The sequence below is a fragment of the Anomaloglossus baeobatrachus genome, chromosome 2 (assembly GCF_048569485.1).
Source record: "Anomaloglossus baeobatrachus isolate aAnoBae1 chromosome 2, aAnoBae1.hap1, whole genome shotgun sequence".
Lineage (NCBI taxonomy): Eukaryota > Metazoa > Chordata > Amphibia > Anura > Aromobatidae > Anomaloglossus > Anomaloglossus baeobatrachus.
In genome coordinates, this window is record NC_134354.1 from 781,869,401 (window position 1) to 781,895,130 (window position 25,730).

The following is a 25,730-nucleotide window of genomic DNA, read 5'->3' on the forward strand; positions in this document are numbered from 1 at the left end:
CATAGGGGGCAGTATTATAGTAGTTATATTCTTGTACATAGGGGGCAGTATTATAGTAGTTATATTCTTGTACATAGGGGCAGTATTATAGTAGTTATATTCTTGTACATAGGGGATAGTATTATAGTAGTTATATTCTTGTACATAGGGGGCAGTATTATAGTAGTTATATTCTTGTACATAGGGGGCAGTATTATAGTAGTTATATTCTTGTACATAGGGGACAGTATTATAGTAGTTATATTCTTGTACATAGGGGCAGTATTATAGTAGTTATATTCTTGTACATAGGGGCAGTATTATAGTAGTTATATTCTTGTACATAGGGGATAGTATTATAGTAGTTATATTCTTGTACATAGGGGGCAGTATTATAGTAGTTATATTCTTGTACATAGGGGGCAGTATTATAGTAGTTATATTCTTGTACATAGGGGGCAGTATTATAGTAGTTATATTCTTGTACATAGGGGATAGTATTATAGTAGTTATATTCTTGTACATAGGGGGCAGTATTATAGTAGTTATATTCTTGTACATAGGGGCAGTATTATAGTAGTTATATTCTTGTACATAGGGGTAGTATTATAGTAGTTATATTCTTGTACATAGGGGCATTATTATAGTAGTTATATTCTTGTACATAGAGGCAGTATTATAGTAGTTATATTTTTGTACATAGGAGCAGTATTATAGTAGTTATATTCTTGTACATAGGAGCAGTATTATAGCAGTTATATTCTTGTACATAGGAGCAGTATTATTGTAGTTATATTCTTGTACATAGGGGGCAGTATTATAGCAGTTATATTCTTGTACATAGGAGCATTATTATAGTAGTTATATTCTTGTACATAGGGGCAGTATTATAGTAGTTATATTCTTGTACATAGGGGCAGTATTATAGTAGTTATATTCTTGTACATAGGGGATAGTATTATAGTAGTTATATTCTTGTACATAGGGGGCAGTATTATAGTAGTTATATTCTTGTACATAGGGGGCAGTATTATAGTAGTTATATTCTTGTACATAGGGGGCAGTATTATAGTAGTTATATTCTTGTACATAGGGGCAGTATTATAGTAGTTATATTCTTGTACATAGGGGCAGTATTATAGTAGTTATATTCTTGTACATAGGGGGCAGTATTATAGTAGTTATATTCTTGTACATAGGGGGCAGTATTATAGTAGTTATATTCTTGTACATAGGGGGCAGTATTATAGTAGTTATATTCTTGTACATAGGGGATAGTATTATAGTAGTTATATTCTTGTACATAGGGGGCAGTATTATAGTAGTTATATTCTTGTACATAGGGGCAGTATTATAGTAGTTATATTCTTGTACATAGGGGCAGTATTATAGTAGTTATATTCTTGTACATAGGGGCATTATTATAGTAGTTATATTCTTGTACATAGAGGCAGTATTATAGTAGTTATATTCTTGTACATAGGAGCAGTATTATAGTAGTTATATTCTTGTACATAGGAGCAGTATTATAGCAGTTATATTCTTGTACATAGGAGCAGTATTATAGTAGTTATATTCTTGTACATAGGGGGCAGTATTATAGCAGTTATATTCTTGTACATAGGAGCAGTATTATAGTAGTTATATTCTTGTACATAGGGGCAGTATTATAGTAGTTATATTCTTGTACATAGGGGCAGTATTATAGTAGTTATATTCTTGTAAATAGGGGCAGTATTATAGTAGTTATATTCCTGTACATAGGGGGGCAGTATTATAGCAGTTATATTCTTATACATAGGAGCAGTATTATAGTAGTTATATTCTTGTACATAGGGGCAGTATTATAGTAGTTATATTCTTGTAAATAGGGGCAGTATTATAGTAGTTATATTCTTGTACATAGGGGGCAGTATTATAGCAGTTATATTCTTGTACATAGGGAGCAGTATTATAATAGTTATATTCTTGTACATAGGAGCAGTATTATAGTAGTTGTATTCTTGTACATAGGGGCAGTATTATAGTAGTTATATTCTTGTAAATAGGGGCAGTATTATAGTAGTTATATTCTTGTACATAGGGGGCAGTATTACAGCAGTTATATTCTTATACATAGGGGCAGTATTATAGTAGTTATATTCTTGTACATAGGGGGCAGTATTATAGTAGTTATATTCTTGTACATAGGGGCAGTATTATAGTAGTTATATTCTTGTACATAGGGGCAGTATTATAGTAGTTATATTCTTGTACATAGGGGCATTATTATAGTAGTTATATTCTTGTACATAGAGGCAGTATTATAGTAGTTATATTCTTGTACATAGGAGCAGTATTATAGCAGTTATATTCTTGTACATAGGAGCATTATTATAGTAGTTATATTCTTGTACATAGGGGCAGTATTATAGTAGTTATATTCTTGTACATAGGGGCAGTATTATAGTAGTTATATTCTTGTACATAGGGGATAGTATTATAGTAGTTATATTCTTGTACATAGGGGGCAGTATTATAGTAGTTATATTCTTGTACATAGGGGGCAGTATTATAGTAGTTATATTCTTGTACATAGGGGGCAGTATTATAGTAGTTATATTCTTGTACATAGGGGCAGTATTATAGTAGTTATATTCTCAGAGCGGTAAAATATAACACATAATACGAGCAGTATTATAGTAGTTATATTCTTGTACATAGGGGCAGTATTATAGTAGTTATATTCTTGTAAATAGGGGCAGTATTATAGTAGTTATATTCTTGTACATAGGGGGCAGTATTACAGCAGTTATATTCTTATACATAGGGGCAGTATTATAGTAGTTATATTCTTGTACATAGGGGCAGTATTATAGTAGTTATATTCTTGTACATAGGGGCATTATTATAGTAGTTATATTCTTGTACATAGAGGCAGTATTATAGTAGTTATATTCTTGTACATAGGAGCAGTATTATAGTAGTTATATTCTTGTACATAGGAGCAGTATTATAGCAGTTATATTCTTGTACATAGGAGCAGTATTATAGTAGTTATATTCTTGTACATAGGGGGCAGTATTATAGCAGTTATATTCTTGTACATAGGAGCAGTATTATAGTAGTTATATTCTTGTACATAGGGGCAGTATTATAGTAGTTATATTCTTGTACATAGGGGCAGTATTATAGTAGTTATATTCTTGTAAATAGGGGCAGTATTATAGTAGTTATATTCCTGTACATAGGGGGGCAGTATTATAGCAGTTATATTCTTATACATAGGAGCAGTATTATAGTAGTTATATTCTTGTACATAGGGGCAGTATTATAGTAGTTATATTCTTGTAAATAGGGGCAGTATTATAGTAGTTATATTCTTGTACATAGGGGGCAGTATTATAGCAGTTATATTCTTGTACATAGGGAGCAGTATTATAATAGTTATATTCTTGTACATAGGAGCAGTATTATAGTAGTTGTATTCTTGTACATAGGGGCAGTATTATAGTAGTTATATTCTTGTAAATAGGGGCAGTATTATAGTAGTTATATTCTTGTACATAGGGGGCAGTATTACAGCAGTTATATTCTTATACATAGGGGCAGTATTATAGTAGTTATATTCTTGTACATAGGGGGCAGTATTATAGTAGTTATATTCTTGTACATAGGGGCAGTATTATAGTAGTTATATTCTTGTACATAGGGGCAGTATTATAGTAGTTATATTCTTGTACATAGGGGCATTATTATAGTAGTTATATTCTTGTACATAGAGGCAGTATTATAGTAGTTATATTCTTGTACATAGGAGCAGTATTATAGCAGTTATATTCTTGTACATAGGAGCATTATTATAGTAGTTATATTCTTGTACATAGGGGCAGTATTATAGTAGTTATATTCTTGTACATAGGGGCAGTATTATAGTAGTTATATTCTTGTACATAGGGGATAGTATTATAGTAGTTATATTCTTGTACATAGGGGGCAGTATTATAGTAGTTATATTCTTGTACATAGGGGGCAGTATTATAGTAGTTATATTCTTGTACATAGGGGGCAGTATTATAGTAGTTATATTCTTGTACATAGGGGCAGTATTATAGTAGTTATATTCTCAGAGCGGTAAAATATAACACATAATACGAGCAGTATTATAGTAGTTATATTCTTGTACATAGGGGGCAGTATTATAGCAGTTATATTCTTGTACATAGGAGCAGTATTATAGTAGTTATATTCTTGTACATAGGGGCAGTATTATAGCAGTTATATTCTTGTACATAGGAGCAGTATTATAGTAGTTATATTCTTGTATATAGGAGCAGTATTATAGTAGTTATATTCTTGTATATAGGAGCAGTATTATAGTAGTTATATTCTTGTATATAGGAGCAGTATTATAGTAGTTATATTCTTGTACATAGGGGGCAGTATTATAGTAGTTATATTCTTATACATAGGGGCAGTATTATAGTAGTTATATTCTTGTACATAGGAGCAGTATTATAGTAGTTATATTCTTGTACATAGGGGGCAGTATTATAGTAGTTTTATTCTTGTACATACAGGGTAATATAGCAGTAGCCATGTTGTTGTATTAGCCTTGGTAACTGATCATTGTAGCTGGTGACAGGAGTTATATTGATCTGTAGAATACAATTTATCTTTACATTGTAATATATGGATACGTTCTTTCCATTCTCAGCACATGTTCATATTATACATAAAACTAAGTATTTCAATGTGGATATGAAAGCGCAGCGGGTGATTAGCTGTAATTGCTCCTGGTGATAGGGGGTCAATAAAACCAGCTCCACTTGGGGCCGATGATTGCTTTAATTTTCCTCTGATGTCTATGGGAGTCCTTCTCTTTGCTCGGATCTTAATCTAATATCTGGCTTGTTATGAGCTCGCGGTGGATAAGATCTGTGTAATGTGACAACCTGCTACAAATCATCGCTCCACAAACATTAAAGTCTCAATTTATTGAATTAGGGTGAAATATGCGGCTCGATGCGTTCCAGGCCGAGTCCTGTTCTAGATTTGATGTTTCTTCTGGTCCCGGCTCAGGAATGACAAGCTTTCCAATTACAGCTTTATAAAATGAAGATGTCACAGGTTATTACAGAGCCCGTCCATCCCGCAAAGCATGGTAGCGTAATGCAATATACCGTAATGCACGGCAGGCCACCCCTGGGAAGACCTCTCCCATTAGAAGGAGCCGGGAGGCCTTTATTCCTAGTTGGAAACTGGACGGAAAAGAATCTTCTGCCGACACATCAAAAAGATAAAGATGTAATTGTCGCGGGCGGAGGAGGGGACGCTGCGCTCTCCCACTGCTCGGGTCCGGCTGCCGCTGCTGCTGCGGCCTGCTGCTGCTCGGTGGCTCGAGCGATGGGCCGGATCCCGGGGACTCGAGCGGCGCTCCTCGCCCGTGAGTGAAAGGGGATTGGTTTTGGGGATTTATTGTTCGTGACGCCACCCACGGTTGTGGTGATTGTGTGGACACCACCGCTGCTCTGTATGGGGATCCCGGGAGCAGTGACAGGGAGCAGCTTTGTTGTTATTTCTCCCCTCCGTGGGTAGGGGATTGATTGTCCCGGGGCCCAGTGATGGGGTAGGGATGGATGGCAGGCCGGGTGCGGGGCCTGGTGAGGTGCAGGGTCGCGGGGGCAGCGCTGTGCCGTACGGCACGGTGGTACTCACTCAGCCTGAGACGTTGACACAGTTCTCGGTAAAACACACGGCTGGAAAGACGGTTCTCACGGACGGCTGCTGTTGCTTTTCCCCGGTAGTTAACGGTGACTGTCTCTTTCCCTGCACCTTGTGTAATGTTGGTAGCGATGGGTTCCCACCGGTAACCCGCTCACCGACTTGGATATGGGCCGGAGGAGCCCCTCTTTGCCCGCAGGCGCTGGCCCTGAGAAACTGGTGCCTTGGCGGTGGCGGTGTCTCTCTCATACGGTTGGACGGTTGCCTTCAATCGGGACTTAGTTGTTTGGAAACCCGGAGGTCCCCTTCACTGACGGATTTGGCAAATTCACGGCGACTCCTAGCCTTGCCGGGATCCGAAAGGTCCCAGCCAATGGTGCTGGCTTCTCTTCGTATACCGGTCCGGTACCGCCGGGCCACCACCCGTCCACGGTCCTTTCGGCAACCTCCGATCAGCCTCCACTGCAGACGGCCACCGCCGTCTGCTAACCTTGCTGTCTCAGTCCGGGGCACACACCCGGACCAACTTCAGGCTCTGTTCCTCTCACTTTTCTCCTCACACTTGCTCCTTTACCACTCAACTCTAACTTCAACTTCAACTTCCACTCTCTATCTGCCTGTGTTTTCCCTCCTCCAGGGCTGTGAACTCCTTGGTGGGCGGAGCCAACCGCCTGGCCCACCCCCTGGTGTGGACATCAGCCCCTGGAGGAAGGCAACAAGGATTTCAGGTCTAGCTTAGGTGTACCTATCCGGGGTGTAGGGTGTGGTGATGTCATTACCTGTGACCCCTGGCTTGCCCAGGGCGTCACATAATTAATGGAGGACGAGAAGAAGAACAAGCAGAGATCACTGGGCTCTTCCAAGAAATAGCGATGGAAATTTCCATTCCGTATTGTCATCCTATACTGTCTGCAGATGATGGCTCAATCAGGACAATATGGGGCCCTTTCATCCGGATGAGGTCTGACATCTCCATACTGTCAGTAGGATTGGTACTGTTGAACTGGTACAGTAGTGACTGAAGATGGATATTGCCATCTCTGATATTTGTCTTATATTATTATTTATTATTATAGCGCCATTTATTCCATGGCGCTTTACAAGTGAAAGAGGGTATACGTACAACAATCATTAACAGTACAAAACAGATTGCTATAGGAGGAGAGAGGACCCTGCCCGCGAGGGCTCACATCTACAGGAGAGAGGACCCTGCCCGCGAGGGCTCACAGTCTACAGGAGGAGAGAGGAACATGCCCGCGAGGGCTCACAGTCTACAGGGGATGGGGGAGGATACAGGAGGAGAGAGGACTCTGCCCGCGAGGGCTCACAGTCTACAGGAGGAGAGAGGACCCTGCCCGCGAGGGCTCACATCTACAGGAGAGAGGACCCTGCCCGCGAGGGCTCACAGTCTACAGGAGGAGAGAGGACCCTGCCCGCAAGGACTCACAGTCTACAGGGGATGGGTGAGGATACAGGAGAGAGAGGACCCTGCCCGTGAGGGCTCACAGTCTACAGGAGGAGAGAGGACCCTGCCCACGAGGGCTCACAGTCTACAGGAGGAGAGAGGACCTTGCCCGCGAGGGCTCACAGTCTACAGGAGGAGAGAGGACCCTGCCCGCGAGGGCTCACAGTCTACAGGAGGAGAAAGCACCCTGCCCGCGAGGGCTCACAGTCTACAGGAGGAGAGAGGACCCTGCCCGCGAGGGCTCACAGTCTACAGGAGGAGAGAGGACCCTGCCCGCGAGGGCTCACAGTCTACAGGAGGAGAGAGGACCCTGCCCGCGAGGGCTCACAGTCTACAGGAGGAGAGAGGACCCTGCCCGCGAGGGCTCACAGTCTACAGGAGGAGAGAAGACCCTGCCCGCGAGGGCTCACAGTCTATAGAGGAGAAAGGACCCTGCCCGCGAGGGCTCACAGTCTACAGGAGGAGAGAGGACCCTGCCCGCGAGGGCTCACAGTCTACAGGAGGAGAGAGGACCCTGCCCGCGAGGACTCACAGTCTACAGAAGGAGAGAGGACCCTGCCTGCGAGGGCTCACAGTCTACAGGAGGAGAGAGGACCCTGCCCGCGAGGGCTCACAGTCTACAGGAGGAGAGAGGACCCTGCCCGCTAGGGCTCACAGTCTACAGGAGGAGAGAAGACCCTGCCCACGAGGGCTCACAGTCTATAGGAGGAGAAAGGACCCTGCCCGCGAGGGCTCACAGTCTACAGGAGGAGAGAGGACCCTGCCCGCGAGGGCTCACAGTCTACAGGAGGAGAGAGGACCCTGCCCGCGAGGACTCACAGTCTACAGAAGGAGAGAGTATATCTCCCCATAGTGATGTTTTTTAGGTTTTTGCACCCAGTTCAGACTTAGAATGGTGTTCCAAACGTTATTCCTTATTTGTTAGTAGTTTTTCGTTTGTGAACCCTCCCCAACCACACCTATTTCCAATCCATATCATACGCATAAATAGCCTGGGTCTCAGCTTCCCATACACGGTAAGTTTTTTAACTGCATGAGAGGACACACACAAGCTAGGGACCCCAACGTAGAGAAATACTTTGGCGTAGTGTTGGGGCTCTATTGCATTGATCAATTCAGTAGCTAAATTTCTCTTGATTCATATGTTCATGGCAGTAATGCAGATTCCATTTTTCACATTTTCACTCTTACATATAGCTATTGGATTTTTCAAGTCAGTATTCACACAGCAGTTTCTGCTATTCCATGTATTCCCCTTACATAGTCACTGGTGTGCATACCTTATCTCCCCATAGTGATGTTTTTTAGGTTTTTGCACCCAGTTCAGATTTAGAATGGTGTTCCAAACGTTATTCCTTATTTTTTACAGAAGGAGAGAGGACCCTGCCTGCGAGGGCTCACAGTCTACAGGAGGAGAGAGGACCCTGCCCGCGAGGGCTCACAGTCTACAGGAGGAGAGAGGACCCTGCCCGCGAGGGCTCACAGTCTACAGAAGTAGAGAGGACCCTGCCCGCGGGGGCTCACAGTCTACAGGAGGAGAGAGGAGCCTGCCCGCGAGGGCTCGCAGTCTACAGGGAATGGGTGAGGGTACAATAGCTGAGGACAGAGCAGGTTGCGCAGTGGTGTACTGGACTGAGGGTTATTGTAGGTTGTAGGCTTGTTGGAAGAGGTTGGTCTTGAGGTTCCTCTTGAAGCTTTCCACGGTAGGAGAAAGTCTGATATGCTGAGGTAGAGCGTTCCAGAGTATGGGGGAGGCACGGGAGAAATCTTTTACGCGATTGTGGGAAGAGGAGATAAAAGAGGAGTAGAGAAGGAGATCTTGTGAGGATCTGAGGTTGCGTGTAGGTAGGTACCGGGAGACTAGGTCACAGATGTAGGGAGGAGACAGGTTGTGGATGGCTTTGTAGGTCATGGTTAATGTTTTGAACTGGTGTCGTTGGGCGATGGGAAGCCAGTGAAGGGATTGGCAGAGTGGCGAGGCTGGGGAATAGCGGGGGGAGAGGGATTAAGCGGGCCGCAGAGTTTAGGATAGATTGGAGGGGTGCAAGAGTGTTGGAAGGGAGGCCAGAGAGCAGGAGGTTGCAGTAGTCGAGGCGGGAGATGATGAGGACATGCACTAATGTTATATTTACAGGATATTGCCTAAATACCTGATAAATGCGGTTACCGTCTCGGGAACCCATCTATTTTGAGAAGTGGTCCCAATGTCAATTGGGTGGTGATTGTACAGATGCAGAAAATTCTTCATTAATTTCTGTGGGTGTTCTACAAATATACAGCATTGTGTAGCACCAACATCTCTGCAGAGACGCCGACTTACCACCCCAGCCAGGTCGCATCCTCCCCCCGCACTTTCCTGGCCATCCATATGTGTGTTGCTGCCCTCCTTCCCCTCCCGGGCCCTGTACATGTCGCACTGGGTTCCCGGGAGTGCACCTAAGACGCGTGCATGCCATTTCCAGGAAATGCCTTATAGCCTATGGCTGAGAGGCACTGTGTATTTAAGGCACTCTCCCGTTATGGGAGGTGCCTGAGCAACACCTTTAGTTAGTATATCAGTCTGCTGCTAGCTAGTTGTCAGGTTCCTGTGCTCCTGTCCCATTATATGTGTCCATTATCCTGTCTGCCTCTGTCGTGCCCACCATATCTGTCCGTATCCGCCTGCTGGTCTGCCCCAGCCATCCTGCCTGCAGTTGTGTCTATACCTGAGTCCGTCACCTGACCTAGGGGTCAGCTGCCACAGTCCCGGAGTTCCAGAGTTTATATTTTCACTTAAGGACTTCAACCTATGATCATTTGATCACTACTACTATATACAACAATACTGTGGTATTGCTGTTTATAGTAAGATTCACAGTCACGTATGACAACCAGCCTATGACTGAAGGTCACAGGAGAATAACATAACAGGCAGAAGGGTCTTGAGCAGGACCCTGCTTATCACAGCAACCTATTGGCACCCTGAAATTAAATCATGGGGGATCAATTTGAGGTGCTTTAATGCTGCTGTCAGTGAATGTCACCGGTGTTGTGGAGTGTGATACCTTCCTTCCTTGCGCTTTCTGGGTGGATCCCCATGACCTAAAGTGCTTGGGGACCCCTGATCGGTATTAAAGCTCCTCTCCTGTTCGCAAGCAGCTTGAATCAAACGTGGGCCCGACCGTGGTCCTGATTCTTTGTACCGCTGTGCCCCCGGGATCTTTGGTGGCCAGAGAGACATGAAATCCCCCTGTCCTGCAGAATCTGGTGGCGCAATGTGGAGTGTACACCACCCTAGGATTCTTCACCTTTAACTGCGCAGGTGCTGAGGGAACTATTGAGCTCTACCTCCAGCTTCCCTGTTGCTCCTGTGACCCACAGCTCCACTGGACATCCTCTGCTCCATCCAGTCTGCCCAGTCCTAACTTTAGAAGCACTAAAACACTCTGCACAGTGACCGTGTTGTTTTGAGTCTCAGACTATTCTCAGGTAAAAACTGTGTTCTCTCACTTCCCCTGTGCTGCCCCCACCTTCCTGATGACTCACTGGTGGTTGGGAAAAACTCATTGTTATGGTGACCACCTTTAGCCCAGTTTCAGTGGGAAAGCAACTGAGCTGTGTGTGTTGTGTAAGTGAAAACCAGTGGTTAACCTCTTCCTAACCCGGGATGATTATTGCACCTTAAGTCAGATGCAATAACCTGTGGCGACTGAGTTTCAGGGGCTACACATGACTTTAAAAGAAGGTGCTCCTCCTGTATTCTATGTTTTCTGGATTAGCTGGTACAGTTGGCTCTCCTCTCTGATCTGTGCAGTTGGACTAACCCTGCCCAAAAAGTGAAAGAAGCTGAGAAAGAGCGGAAGAAGGTTTTAGGGCAGGAAGAGGAAAAGTTGGGATGACTGAGAGAGGAGAGCTTACCAGAGAGACTATCGGCGAATGGCGGTTTGGAGACAGGCACGGTGCCGGGCTGCTAGAGACTGCGAGCTGGATCATGACAGAGCCCTGGTGTCCGCCGAGCTAGTACTGGATTAAGAAGCTTCAGAAGATGAGAAGAGATGCCATCTGGAGGAGACAAGCACCCCGGGTCTTTGGACGAGAAGTTCCCCCTGCCCTGGAAGGTGAGTGCGCAATGATGAGCCACACGAATACCACAAAATCATGCTCCCGAGAGTGGACTCTGCCCTCCATAGCAGTAACATGAGTCCAAAACCGGTGTACATCTCCGATAGGGATTAGCGTAGGCCTCGGTAGCCAGAACGTGGAAGCCGCTATTTCAACAGCAGAAAACAGTTAGTTGTGATCGTAGGGTAGGTCCTAGCTTATCCTGTACATCAAAGTTTTGTGCTGCATTTGTGTTTGTAATAGTTGGGACAGCACAGTTTTGGTGCGGCCCAGCTAGACGTCACAGGGTGTCTGGCTCAAAACTTGTCAAGTGTCAGGACTACTTCTGATGATGTTCCAACAGCACAGACAGACACTCCACACGATGCTGCTTTTGAGTTGCACAGACAGATTTAGGTATCGACTAGCTGTGCTCTTGTTAGTAGTCGGGCTTGCAGGAGTTAATTTCTACTAGCCTGTGGATTACTGCTTGAGTCACATGTTGAAGGAAACCTCTCACAGTCTCTTTCCTTTCAAAGATAGTGGAGCCTGGTCTCCCATGCTGATGATAGCTTCATGTGATCTTAGTCCTTGTGCTTTTTTATCCAGTTGCTGACGAACGTCTGTGTGCTGTTTGGTGTGTTTTGGAAATACTCTTGTTGTTTGATTATTTCCTCTCTTCCCGTTCCTCCACCTTGGGTCTCCGGTCTTGGTTATTTCTCTACTAGATGTCTTGACCCTGCTTCCAATAACTACACAATTGGTTCTAATTCTGTCTTAATTGGTGGCGCTCTGAACTAACCCAACTCGTTTGTTTTTATGCCTCAACTCGCTAAACTGACAAACAGCTACTCTGCGGACACGACCCGGGGGTCCCTACAGTGAAGGCCAGATTCTAAAATGGAGGTGAACAGTGAAAATTTGCATGCCCCAATGTCCCACTTTTGAGTCGATGGACCTTTCAGGCAACAGCAAATGTACAACCAGAGATCCTGAAAATAGTGACAAATTGAAACACAAAAAAATTCTAGGACATTTTATTACACAGTGATTATGTGAAATTACATAGCCTTTTAAACTCCTGTAAGTTGGTCCGTGTACAACTTCTGCAATCAGGTCAAATATCACATTTGCTTCAATCAGTGCATCATTGTGGAATGTGAATATCACACTTGCCAAGTTTGACGGGCGTGGCATGTGCTTTCAGACCTACGGGCATCTGACGTACTCCAAAAAACATAACAAAGGGGACGCCAGGAACACAATAACAACGGAGGGCCCTGAAACTAGTGAGAGGAGTAGGTAGGACACCTCCTATCCTCACCTGCAGCTGTTCCTACTCTGCATGCCAGTCCCTATACAGTCTCCACAACTGTCACTGAGCAGAAACCTGAGACACTGAGAAGCCCTGTATATGCCCTGGCTAGTAAGAGGCAGGTGTGGTTCACTAAACCCACCGCTGCACTAATAAGACACGAGGGATGGAAAGACAAACGGGAGAAACAGCAACGAAAAAAGGATAAAGCCCAAGTTCAGGACAATTCCTCAGCAGGACCTTCCACCAAGGTGACCAGAGGACAATGAGTTTGTATCTTCAGCAAGGATTGCTGGGAACATCTCTGCTTAAACCAGGAGGGGTGTGGCTACAAAGTAGCTGCAGTTGAAACACTCAGCTAGGAACTGCTGGACAACAAAGCTGACATGAACTCTTTAGGTACCAAAAGAGATGGAACTACGTTTATATGTAGAGTCCCAGATAGAATTGTGGGATTCCAACCCTGAATCCATCACTAGTCTATAAAAATACAGAAACGACCATGAGAGTGAAGCGGCCAAGACACAACAGGATAAACAAAGTCATGGTATTGAAGATGTAGAAAGATAACAAGGAGATTATTCATGGTGCCTAAAACAGTACTGTAGGATGCATTGGGGCCTCGGGGCCAAATTTTGAGTGTATATCATATATAATCCATAGAACACTAATGTATCAAATTTGCCATCATTAGGAGAACTAAAGAGAAGGTAAACTATAATAAAGGGTTAATTAAGCACACCCTTGAAGCTCTGCTCAGGCATCCTCGCCTAATTCACACTTTCTTATTTACTTATTTAAGCAGTGACCTGTAGACTCAACTACACAAGGAACCAATCAATGGACATCACCCGTGGGCAATGTGCAGGGGCAGCCCTGTGATTGGGTCCTGCTGAGAGTTAAAACACGGGTCGAGGTTCATCGGAGCCGAGCGGCGCCCTAATTATTTCAATAAGGGTTTTAACAAACATAATAACATACCAAAGTAGGAATGAATAAAGACATATGTCCATTATGTTCACATCTAGGAGGAATGTTTCCCCGAGCAATCATTTGTATTTATGTATACACCCGCAAAGCTCCAGAACCCACGTCCCGTGCCAAGATGTGGTCAAATAAAAATGTTTCGCTTTATCAGCTCTACAATCTTAACTGATCCTCTGCACAATATACAGATGAAATGGGATTACAGTGGGTTTTGGCGGATTTGACGTGCTCTTGATGGGCGACAAGGTCAATTTGAAATGAGCAAGTGTATAATCATGTTAGAAATAAAAGGAAAAAAATCCTTATGAGAAATGTGGAATAGTATGGAGGACTCACAGCAACGATTGCCCGGCAAAGCCAAAATTCATCTGTAGGGATTCAGTACAGTAGGGGCCAAATTGTTGATAAAGTCCCTAACGAGCTAGGGACCAGTGGTAGAATCGAGTGCTTTGCTTATTGACCATATTTGATAGCGGAGCATCGGAGATGGGCTATATAAGACAGGATGCCTGGGTTAAGTTGCCGGTTTTACCAGCTCAAGATTCCAGAAGTTGATGATGTGTAGGTCAATGTTCGCTCCATCGCGGAGATGGGGGCCTATGTCAGCCTCTTAGAATATAACAACATAGAGGGCATGATCCCGGTCGGTGAGCTCTCCAGAAGGCGCATCCGGTCCATCACCAAACTCATCCGCATCGGCAGGAATGAGTGCATGGTCGTCATCAGAGTGGGTAAAGATAAAGGATACATTGATTTGTCCACAGAAGAGTTTCCCCAGAGGAATCGCTAAAGTGTGAAGATAAGCTCACCAAGTCCAAAACAGTCTACAGCATTTTGTGTCACGTAGCGGAGGTGTTGGAATACATAAAATCTCCCATACACAAAAGACTAATGTTGACCGAATCCAACAATATTTACCCGTTTGGCCAACAGCCTAATGTGTATGGGGGTGCGATCGACTGATCGTCGAGGGAGATCTGATTTTGGACTTCATTGTTGTCTTGAAGATTAGTCTGGAGGTGACTTTCTCATAGAGAACAGAGTGTATGGCAGAGTTGGATGAAATGACTATGAGTCAAAAGATTGGCGGAAGCATTGTATGGCCAACAGCCATCTAATGTTTATGATTGGCTTAACAATAAAGAGGTTGCCCATCTTTGGGTTGGCACATCCCTAAAGGAACCTCACACCCCTAAACATTCACACACTTTCTGTGTCTACCCTACCACTGTCCTTCATATCTTCACTCCACGACACAGACAGTGCTTGCTACTGTTTTCTACAATGTGCATGGCAGAGTGCGCCAAAACAATAGGCAACCCTGGCACCAACTTCACTAAAAAGCTTCGGCAAGTGTCCAAAACTGCGGAGTGGCGCCGGAAGAAAACACACTGTGAAGACGACGTCACAAAAATACAACTTTCACATTTAAATTAGCCCTCACCTCTGCTAAACAGGTCTACTTCACAACCCTTGTATCATCTTTATCCCACAACCCCAGTCATTAAACACGTTTACTTCCCTTCTCTGCCCACCACTGCCCCCTCCGACCTACCTAATCTCTGCAGAAGAATTTGATGCACATTTTAAAAAATAAGATCGCCCAAACATGGCAAGTCTTTACTGCTCAACCACCAAAACTCATATGTATAACAGACTAGAGCCCTCCCCTAATAACCTTCCTCTCCAACATCACTGATGTTGGGCTTGCTCAGCTCCTCTCCAAATCGCACCTCACCACTTGTGCACTTGACCCTATCCCATTTCCTCCCCAACCTCACCACCACCACACTTATCCTGGCTTTAACCCCTCTCTTCAACTTATCACTAACTTCTGGTACGTTACCTTCTGCTTTCAATCATGCCACGATCTTACCTAACCTGAAGAAACCATTCCTCCACTCGACCTCTATGTCCAACTCGTTCCATATCGCTGCTCCCGTTCACTTCCAAACTCCTTGAACAGCATATCCATGCTGATCTTTCCTTCCACCACTTTTTCAACTCACTCTTCAACAACCTAGAATCTGGCTTCCATCCTTACCACTCCACCAAAACTGCCCTGATCAAAATTACTAACAATTTACTTATTGCCAAACCTAGCAGACAATTCCCTATACTCCTCCTTCTAGACCTGTCATCTGCCTTCTACATTACTGTACTCCTCCTCCTTCTAGACCTGTCCTCTGCCTTCTACATTACTCTGTGCTCCTCCTCCTAGACCTGTCCTCTGCCCTCTACATTGCTCTGTGCTCCTCCTCCTGTACCTGTCCTCTGCTTTCTACAGTACACTATGCTCCTCCTCCTAGATCTTTCCTCTGCCTTCTAGATTACTGTGTTCCTCCTCCTTCTAGATCTGTCCTCTGCCTTCTACATTGCTCTGTGCTCCTCCTCCTAGACCTGTCCTGTACCTTCTACATTACCCTGCGCTCCTCCTACTGGACCTGTTCTCTGCCTTCTACATTGCTCTGTGCTCCTCCTCCTGGACCTGTCCTCTGCTTTCTACAGTACACTATGCTCCTCCTCCTAGATCTTTCCTCTGCCTTCTACATTACCCTGCGCTCCTCCTACTGGACCTGTCCTCTGCCTTCTACATTACTCTGTAATCCTACTTCTAGTCTTGTCCTCTGCCTTCTACATTACCCTGCGCTCCTCCTCCTAGACCTGGCCTCTGCCTTCTACATTACTCTGTAATCCTACTTCTAGTCTTGTCCTCTGCCTTCTACATTACCCTGCGCTCCTCCTCCTAGACCTGGCCTCTGCCTTCTACATTACTCTGTGCTTCTCCCTCTAGACCTGTCTAGATTACTGTGTTCCTCCTCCTCCTAGACCTGTCCTGTGCCTTCTACATTACCCTGCGCTCCTCCTACTGGACCTGTCCTCTGCCTTCTACATTACTCTGTAATCCTACTTCTAGTCTTGTCCTCTGCCTTCTACATTACCCTGCGCTCCTCCTCCTAGACCTGGCCTCTGCCTTCTACATTACTCTGTGCTTCTCCCTCTAGACCTGTCCTCTGCCTCCTACTACAGATCCATTCTTCCCTTAGTGTCAAAGACATTGCCTTCTCTCCTGGATTTTCTCATACGTATCTAACCACACATTTAGAGTCTTCCACTCCCACACTACCTCATCATCCTGCCCGCTCTCTGGTGGCATCCCTCAAGACTCTGTCCTAGGACTCTTACTCTTCTCAATCTATACCCTTATCCTGGTACAACTCATAAAGTCCCATGGCTTACAGTACCACCTGTACACTAATGATACTCTGATCTACCTTTCTGGCCCAGATTTCAGCCCTCTGTTGTCCAGAATCCCAGAGTGACTATCACCCAAATCCCCCTTCTTTTCCTGCCGAAGCCAAAGCTCAATATGGACAAAACTGAAGTCATCATCTTTCCTCCATCTCACCTAACTCCTCAACCCAAGTGCCACAAGTCCACTGCCTCAGAGTAAAGCAGGCTTTACACACAGCGACATCGCTAGCGATGTCGCTGGTGAAATCACCCGCCCCCCGTCGGTTGTGCGTCACGGGCAACTCGTTGCCCTTGGTGCACAACATCGCTCGGACCCGTCATACATACCTGCCTAGCGACGTCGCTGTGGCCGGCAAACCGCCTCCTTTCTAAGGGGGCGGTTCGTTCGGCGTCACAGCAGCGTCACTAAGCGGCCGCCCAATAGAAGCAGAGGGGCGGAGATGAGCGGGACGTAACATCCCGCCCACCTCCTTCCTTCCTCATTGCGGGCGGCTGCAGGGACGGTGATGTTCCTCGTTCCTGTGGTGTCACACATAGCGATGTGTGCTGCCGCAGGAACGACGAGCAACCTGCATCCTGCAACAGCAACGATAATCGGGATTAGAACGACCGGTCAACGATCAACGATTAGGTGAGTAATTTTGATTGCCTAACGGTCGTTAGTGCGTTTCACACGCAACGACATCGCTAACGAGGCCGGATGTGCGTCACGAATTCCGTGACCCCAACGACATCTCGTTAGTGATGTCGTTGCGTGTAAAGCCCGCTTAACTATCAACTATGCCATGTCCTTCGAGCCACACATACAAGCTCTCCAACTCAAAAATAAGTCCAGAATCCATCCTTTCTTCAACTCTAATGTACTAAAATGCTAGTACATGCCCTTATCATCTCCCGCCTTGACTACTGCAACATCCTCCTCTGTGGTCTCCCTGCTGACGCTATTGCACCACTCCAGTCTGTCCTTAACTCTGCTACCCAACTAATAAACCTCTCTCCTTTCTACTCCTCCTCTTCTCAACTCTGCAAATCCCTTCATTGGCTTCCAATTCCTCAATGTATCTAGTTCAAACTGCTAACATGCCGTCCATAATCTGTCTCCTCCGTATATCTCCATACTAATCTCCTGATATCTTCCCACACATAATCTGCGGTCCTCCAAAGACCTGCTTCTCTCCTCCACACTTATTAATTCCTCTCCCAATTGTCTCCAAGACTTCTCCCAAGTATCCCCCATCATCTGGGATTCAGTGTCACAACAAGTCCGACTATCTGCAACATTCGGACACATGATGTTGTGTAAGTAGGTGTTGGTTCACAGAGCTCCAATCCAACGTCTACAAACATCCAACACGGCTGCTGGACCAGAATCCGATAAATTGATTCGCTCATCTCTACCTATCACCCATCCACAGGATGAGTGATATGTTGGATATTCTGGGGTCTAATAACAACATATACTGAGAATGGGACTCTGGAGTGCAGGTGTGATACCACTCCATTCTCTATCTAAGTGGTGAGGTGGTTTTCTCCATCAGTCCTGTTGACAATGACATGGTGGTGCACATGTGGAAGCCCCTATGCATTCTATCCTATAATAATACTGATTTATTCCCATGTGATAGAGGAGCCTTTGGACCTCCTCATGCCTTGGTGCATCTGCTAATTTTGCACCTCTCATAGTTACACCTATTGATCCACCATACATATAGACACACAGATTTATTGTTTGCGTTAGCACTAATTTCTTTCTTCTACCTCTATATGGCCTAACATAGCAAGTGGAAAGAGGATAGCTAAACTGTAAGGACAATTTGAACATGTGTAAAATCACAAATGAATGGGCAGGAAAAATGAATCACAAAAGGTATGGAATGGTAAGGATGACCCACATGAAGGATCGGCACACAAGACTAAATTAAGCTGTTGGGTTTCTTCTAAGGGCCACTCTCATGGAGGACATCATCTCCATTTCTGTTGATTGTCGTGATATCATAACTACCAGACCTAGAATTTATGCCTATAAAGGCCCCGTCAGATACAGAGATAATTCTTTGGCAGATCTGTGGTTGCAGTGAAATCATGGACATATTGTTCCATTTGTACACAGCCACAAACCTGGCACTGATTGTCCACAATTTCACTGCAACCACAGATCTGCCACAGATCTGCCACAGATCTGCCACAGATCTGCCACAGATCTGCCACAGATCTGCCACAGATCTGCCACAGATCTGCCACAGATTTATCTCTGTGTGTAACAGGGCCTTGAGCCTAAAGCGGGTTTTACATGGTGCGACACCGCTAGCCGATGCTAGCGATGCCGAGCGCGATAGCACCTGCCCCCGTCGTACGGCCGACATGTGGTGCTCGCTGCCGTAGAGAACATTATCGCTACGGCAGCGTCACATGCACTTACCTGCCCTGCGATGTCGCTGTGACCGGCGATCCGCCTCCTTTCTAAGGGGGCGGTTCGTTCAGCGTCATAGCGACGTCACAGCAGCGTCACTGAACCGCCGCCCAATAGAAAAGGGGGGGCGGAGATGAGCGACCGGAACATGCTGCCCACCTCCTTCCTTCCTTCTTTTCCGGTGGAGGCAGGTAAGGAGATGTTTGTCGCTCCTGCGGTGTCACACACAGCGATGTGTGCTGCCACAGGAACGAAAAACATCGTACCTGTCGCTGCAGCCATATTATGGAAATGAGCGACGTGACAGCGAGCAACGATTTTTGACGTTTTTGTGCTCGTTGATCGTCGCTCATTTGCGTTACACGCTGTGATGTCGGTAACGACGCCGGATGTGCGTCACTAACAACGTGACCTCGACGATATCTCGTTGCTGATGTCGTAACGTGTAAAGCCCGCTTTAGTGTCACAATGATTTTGGGATAGCGGGGAACCGGGGATCCTAAGCTGTCCCTCATTTTAGGGGACCTTACAATGGTGGAGAAGCCTAAGGGCGGCGTTACACGCAATGATTTATCGTGCGATTGCATGAGCGATCGCACCCACCCCCGTCGTTTGTGCGTCACGGGCAATTTGTTGCCTGTGGCGCACAAAGTCGTTTACCCCGTCACACGCACTTACCTCCGGAATGACCTCAGTGTGGGCGGCGAACATCCTCTTCCTGAAGGGGGAGGGACGTTCGGCGTCACAACCACGTCACACAGCGGCCACCCAATAGAAGCAGAGGGGTGGAGATGAGCAGGACGTAACATCCCGCCCACCTCCGTCCTTCCGCATTGCCGGCGGGACACAGGTAAGCTGTGTTCGTCGTTCCCGGCGTGTCACATGGAGCGATGTGTGCTGCCTCGGGAACGATGAACAACTGGCGCGCAAAAGGAGGAACGACTTTATGAAAATGAACAACGTGTCAACGAGCAACGATAAGGTGAGTATTTTTGCTCGTTCACAGTCGTTCTTAGCTGTCACACGCTACGATATCTCTAACGATGCCGGATGTGCGTCACGGAATCCATGACCCCAACGACATATCGCCCGATATATCATAGCGTGTGATGCCGCCCTAAGTCTCCTTACTGGCCCTGCTCCTGACCAGTCCTGATTTGATCCCCTCCTCCCAGGGAGGGACAGGAGAGGAGTGTATAAAGACAGAAAAGGGATAAATAAAAACTCTGTCCCACAGCACATACACGGCAAGGTAAAGATACTAAAGGTGGCGTTACACGCTACGATTTATCTGACGATATGTCGTCGGGGTCACGGATTCCGTGACACACATCCAGCATCGTTAACGACGTCGTTGCGTGTGACACCTACGTGCGACTCCGAACGATCGCAAATAGGTTGAAAATCGTTGATCGCTAACACGTCGTTCAGTTTCAAAATATTTTTCATCGTTTGGAATGCAGCAGACATATTGCTAAGTTTGACACCCTGCCAACGACGAACAACATCCACACGACCGCCTTGGTCAAACAATATATCGCTGAACGATGTTGCGTCGTTTGTGAGATGTGTACATGTGACTGCTAATAAACGACCTATGTGCGATCTCGGCATATCGTAACTACGATCTGGGCATGTCACATCGCTACTGAGATCGTCAGATAAATCGTAGCATGTAAAGTGGCCTTCAGAGATTCAGGAGGACAAACAAGATCAAGAAGGAAGTACAAAACAACAGGTATAAACTCCACAATCACTTCAAGCAATAAGCACAACTTTAATCAGACAGTCTGAGAAATCGCACCGCACAGACCAACATAAACTAAACTATAGCTGGTATGGGTAGAAGGATTCCACCAGCATAAATAGGAGTGGAGCAGATGTGAGAGGTTTCCCTACAACATGTGATTAAATGAACAAGCAGACGAGCAAAGATTAACTCTTGCTAGCCTGCCTATGAATCAGAACACAGCAGGTTGACGCCCAAGTCTGCCTGTGTTGATCCCAGACACCAGAGAAATCATCGGACAGAGTGTCAGAATCTGCAATCTGAACAGAGCCAATGCCGCCATGACAGTCTATGAAGTTTGTGCAAAACTTCGAATTACACTAAGAGGTCCAGTTTATGCGTATATGTGGATTTCAATACATTAATGTGAATAAGGTCTTATACACGAGAACCACTCTCAACAGTAGAGAAAAGATTGAACAACTTTTTCAAACTTGAGCATCACTGTGGGCCATTATATTTGTATTTTTCCTGTTTTTTCTATGATGTATTGGGGTATACATGTGTTTTTCAGTCTTTTAGTATGTTTAAAGGGTGCTTTACACGAGACGATCTATCATGCGATAGATCGTCGGGGTCACGGTTTTTGTGACGCACAACCGGCATCGCCTGCGACGTCGGGCGGTGTGACACCTCCGAGCAACGCAGTATCGCTCACAAATCCTGAGTCGTGTACTCGTCGCTCGGTTTCATAATCTCGTTTAATTAAAATGGCGCCGGTTGCTCATCGTTCCCGGGGTAGCACACGCCGCTCCGTGTGACACCCCGGGAACGATGAACAGCAGCTTACCTCCGTCCCGCGGCACCTGCCGGCTATGCGGAAGGAAGGAGGTGGGCGGGATGTTTACGTCCCACTCATCTAAGCCCCTCCGCTTCTATTGTGTGGCCGCTGTGTGACGTCGAACGTCCCTCCCCCTTCAGGAAGAGGATGTTCGCCGCCCACAGCGACGTCGCACAGCAGGTAAGTACGTGTGACGGGGTTAACGACTTTGTGCGCCACGGGCAACTAATTGCCCGTGACGCACAAACGACGGGGGTGGGTACGATCGATCGTGAAATTGCACGATAGATCGTACCATGTAAAGCAGGCTTAAGACTTAAGTTCTAATAACTGATGTCAAAGAAAATATGAGCATTTTTGATTTTATGTTCTTCCCATCCGGAGCTCGGCACATGTACAAACACCTGATCAAAGAAAAAAAAATCAACCAAAAATGTTCTAAGTTTAAAGCAAATGGTAAAAACAAATGTTAGAATTCCTGGTGGAAAGTTAAAAAAATCGGACCTTTTGTATGTTTATGGGCAATCATATTATCTAATGTTTATCTAGAGAATATTGGAGCAATCCTCCAGACATTTTTTAAATTTAATTTCTTGAAGTTTGGAGCTCAATGACTTTTTAAGATTTTTATCCTAAGGGATAGAAAATGGAGAATTATGGAGTAAAAGCCACTACTCATTGTTACGAACTATAAAAACCCAACCAACTTTCTTTTGTAGAACAGGTTTTAATTAAACCACAAATCTTTTTGTTTCTAACCAGAGGGATTTTGACCTTCTTTGACCTTCAACCATCAAAATATTCCACCTTACAAAAGGCAGTGTATTAGAGGTATTTCTCTTCCCTTAATTCTTTCCATTTCCAGTCTATAAAGCAAATAGGTTCAACCAACGAAATGGACTCCACCATTCGCCCATTGTCAGGATGGGACATCTTGACTTCACCCAATGTCTGATTTCCAAGGTTGTCCAGAAAATGCAAGGAAAACACTGATCTTGTCTCTTCATCTTCATTGGAAATGTTAAAATGATTTTAGAAAACCCTTTGAACATAATGAAATATGAAACTCATGCCTAAAAGATTTACAAAATGTGAGTCCTAAGTTTGACAGTGGTATCAAAGGTCTGAAAGTGATTGACAAGGGTTGAGTTACTCTGGATGGTCGGATGACTATCATAGGAATTGGTAACATCTTCCACGTACGTTTTTGATTTGGGTCTGCAGAAAACTCTATGAATCACTCTATTTCTTGTGTCTGAGACTTTTGCTGAGGGGGTCTGTGTTGATGAAAGATTTTTATAAGGTTTTCCTGGACTTTAACCTTGGTATTTTGAGGGTCATCTGGTTGAAATCCCACATGTCCAATGCTTCTCTCTTCCAACATAGAACATTGACGGACAACCAGAAGGTGTCTCTACATGGTAGATTGTCATTGAAATGAACTAGGTTAGCAAATTTGATGTAGAGGTTGAGTTATGAGTATACTTACAGCAGACTAGAATTATATGAAGCATATGGCAAGACTGGGACAGTAGCACTTGGTAGAGAAGTCTAAGAGATTCCCATTTATGCACCCTTTAAATCCAATACATGGGTTCATGACAGAGAATGTAGAGGTCGTAACCATAGGTGTGTTCTGTTAGCAATAACTGATAGGAAGCTGAGAAGAAGAGACCAAATAGCAGTACCAACCAAATCAGCAGGCAGAAGTTGTAGTAACGCGAACCGAGGTCAGGGCAGGCGGAGTACTTTTACAATTGTGGCGCCCCTGAGGCTTCCGTCGCCACAGGTCATTGCACCCCATCCAGCGGTGTGATGCCCCATTCTGGGAGAGGAAGAGAGTGAACTCCGGTCCCCTGGTAAATCCACACTACACCCATTGTTAGGTACATACTGGGACCAGGGAAAGTGGCAGTTACCCCCCCATGCTGCATGCTGGGAGGGGCCGTAAGAGGGCCGTAAGACCCATCCCTGCTCCTATAGGGTACAGCTTAGCAACTGGGGAGGTGGGAGGAGCCATCTGAGAGCAGACACAGAGAGGAAGGTCAAGTTTACCCAGTCTACCTCAGGGAGTGAGAGAGTGAGCATGTAGTTGGAGGAGAAGAACAGAGAAAGGAGGGAGGAGGAGGCCTGCTGGAGGCAGGCAAGGAGGAGAAAAGAAAGAAAGAAAGAAAGAAAGAAGGAAAGAAAGCTCCAAGTCAGACAGGAGCAGAAAAACAGAAGGAGACGCTTCCTGGTGAAGATCCTGGGACCCAGAGGTCCAGGTGACACCACGTAGGAGACAGAAGGAGTCGCACGGCCACGGGTAGTCTGTATAGCTGTCGGGGCAGTTTAGAGCTACGGTGGCCTGTTCCACAATAACATCGGTGGAGGGATCAAGCTGCGACAGGGGACGGTCCCTAGAGACTGGAGGAGTGCAAAATCATCTCCAAACAGTAAAAACCGAGGCCCAGGGAAGGTTGTAGACTCCGAGGGCCAGAACCCATAGCAGACTTCCAGAAAAGGGGTAATCAGCCGACAGGTGACCCCCCAGCCTGGAGGCTGTAGTGGAGGCCAAGCCAGGTTCATCCTAACAAAGGCAAGGCTAAGGAAGACAGCAGAAGAAAGAGACACTAAGAGAAGGGTACCGGCTTTTACTCTCTGAATCACCCAGAAACGGCGGAGGTCCCTGACAGTGGTCCCAGCAGTCCAAGGGTGCCTGCCGGCCTTGATAAGGACTGTGAGTAAAGAACTTGAACTGCACCCTTGGAGTGGTCTCTGTTATTACGGCTGCATAGACGTTCACAAGCACCAACTGTGCCCCGGGCATTGCTCCACCTGTGGGGAGCAGTACCACCATTGCTGCCATAACATCATCCCAGAGGCCTCACACAGCAGCGGCGGCCTAATAGCCGCATACCACAGGTGGCGTCACGAACACAACCTTTATTCAGCAAGCCACATATTTTACTGACACCCACCAGGGCCACGGAGCCGGGCCCAGCCACCACTGACTACCACCGGACTAGTCCGGCCCGGCACCGGGTGTCCCACAGCCCTGGGATGGGCGAGTCAACTTTGGCGTCACGAACAGGATTTCGTGCCCGGTTTCACCGGGTACTGTGCGCCTGAAGAATCGTGAAATAGCCGTGTTTTACTGTGAGAAACTGCCGCCATTGAAGCCACTGAGCGCGGGAAGAAGGGGGGCGTGAAAGAAGAAAGGGCGCGAAGAGAAGCCCTACCCCCTTGTCTAAGAAAAGAGCGTGAAGCGGTGCCCGCCATAGAAGGCGGATGAAGAAGAAATGGCGACCAAATAAGCTGGCCGGCTGGCAGAGAGAGTCTAAATGCCAGACCAGCAGATAAAGAAAATGTACCTTATCGCAAACGAAGTGATGCCGGTCGTGATGGGCTGGGCGCCAGTCTGGCGCCAGATGCTAGTGCAGCCTCCGGCCCCGCCGCCGAGAAGGGAAAGAGAGCAGCCGAGTGGTGTGGTCGAGCACCCGAGCAGTGTTCCAGTCAGCATTTCCCAGGTCGGCAGCATGGCGGTGGAGCTGCAGCAAAGTGCACCAGGGACCGGAAGAATGGATCCTGAGCTGGACTTGCTCCGGGAGGAAATGCGAGTCCTGGCCCGGAGGCTGAGCAGCGTGGAAGTGGAAGCGGACCGGCAGAAAGGAACGCCGAGGGTGCCGGAGGATCTGGAGCGGTGGATGGATGCCGCGGAGCGGAAGCAGGGTGAGCAACCAGAAACCCCGACCAGTCCGGACCCAGGGTCCCGCCACGCGCTCCCGCTTAGCCCCTTCACTGACCCCCTGGCCTTCCCAGCCTACCGCGCGGACGCCCGGTGGGGCACCGGAGGCCTGCCTGAGACCCCCACAGACGGAGCCTGGGGAGGGGTGGACCCCGAACAGCTAGCGGGCCCCCTACCGAGTCCCCCTGTGAGCCTCCTGGGAATGGCATCCCCGGGAGTGAATTGGGACGCAGCGCCCA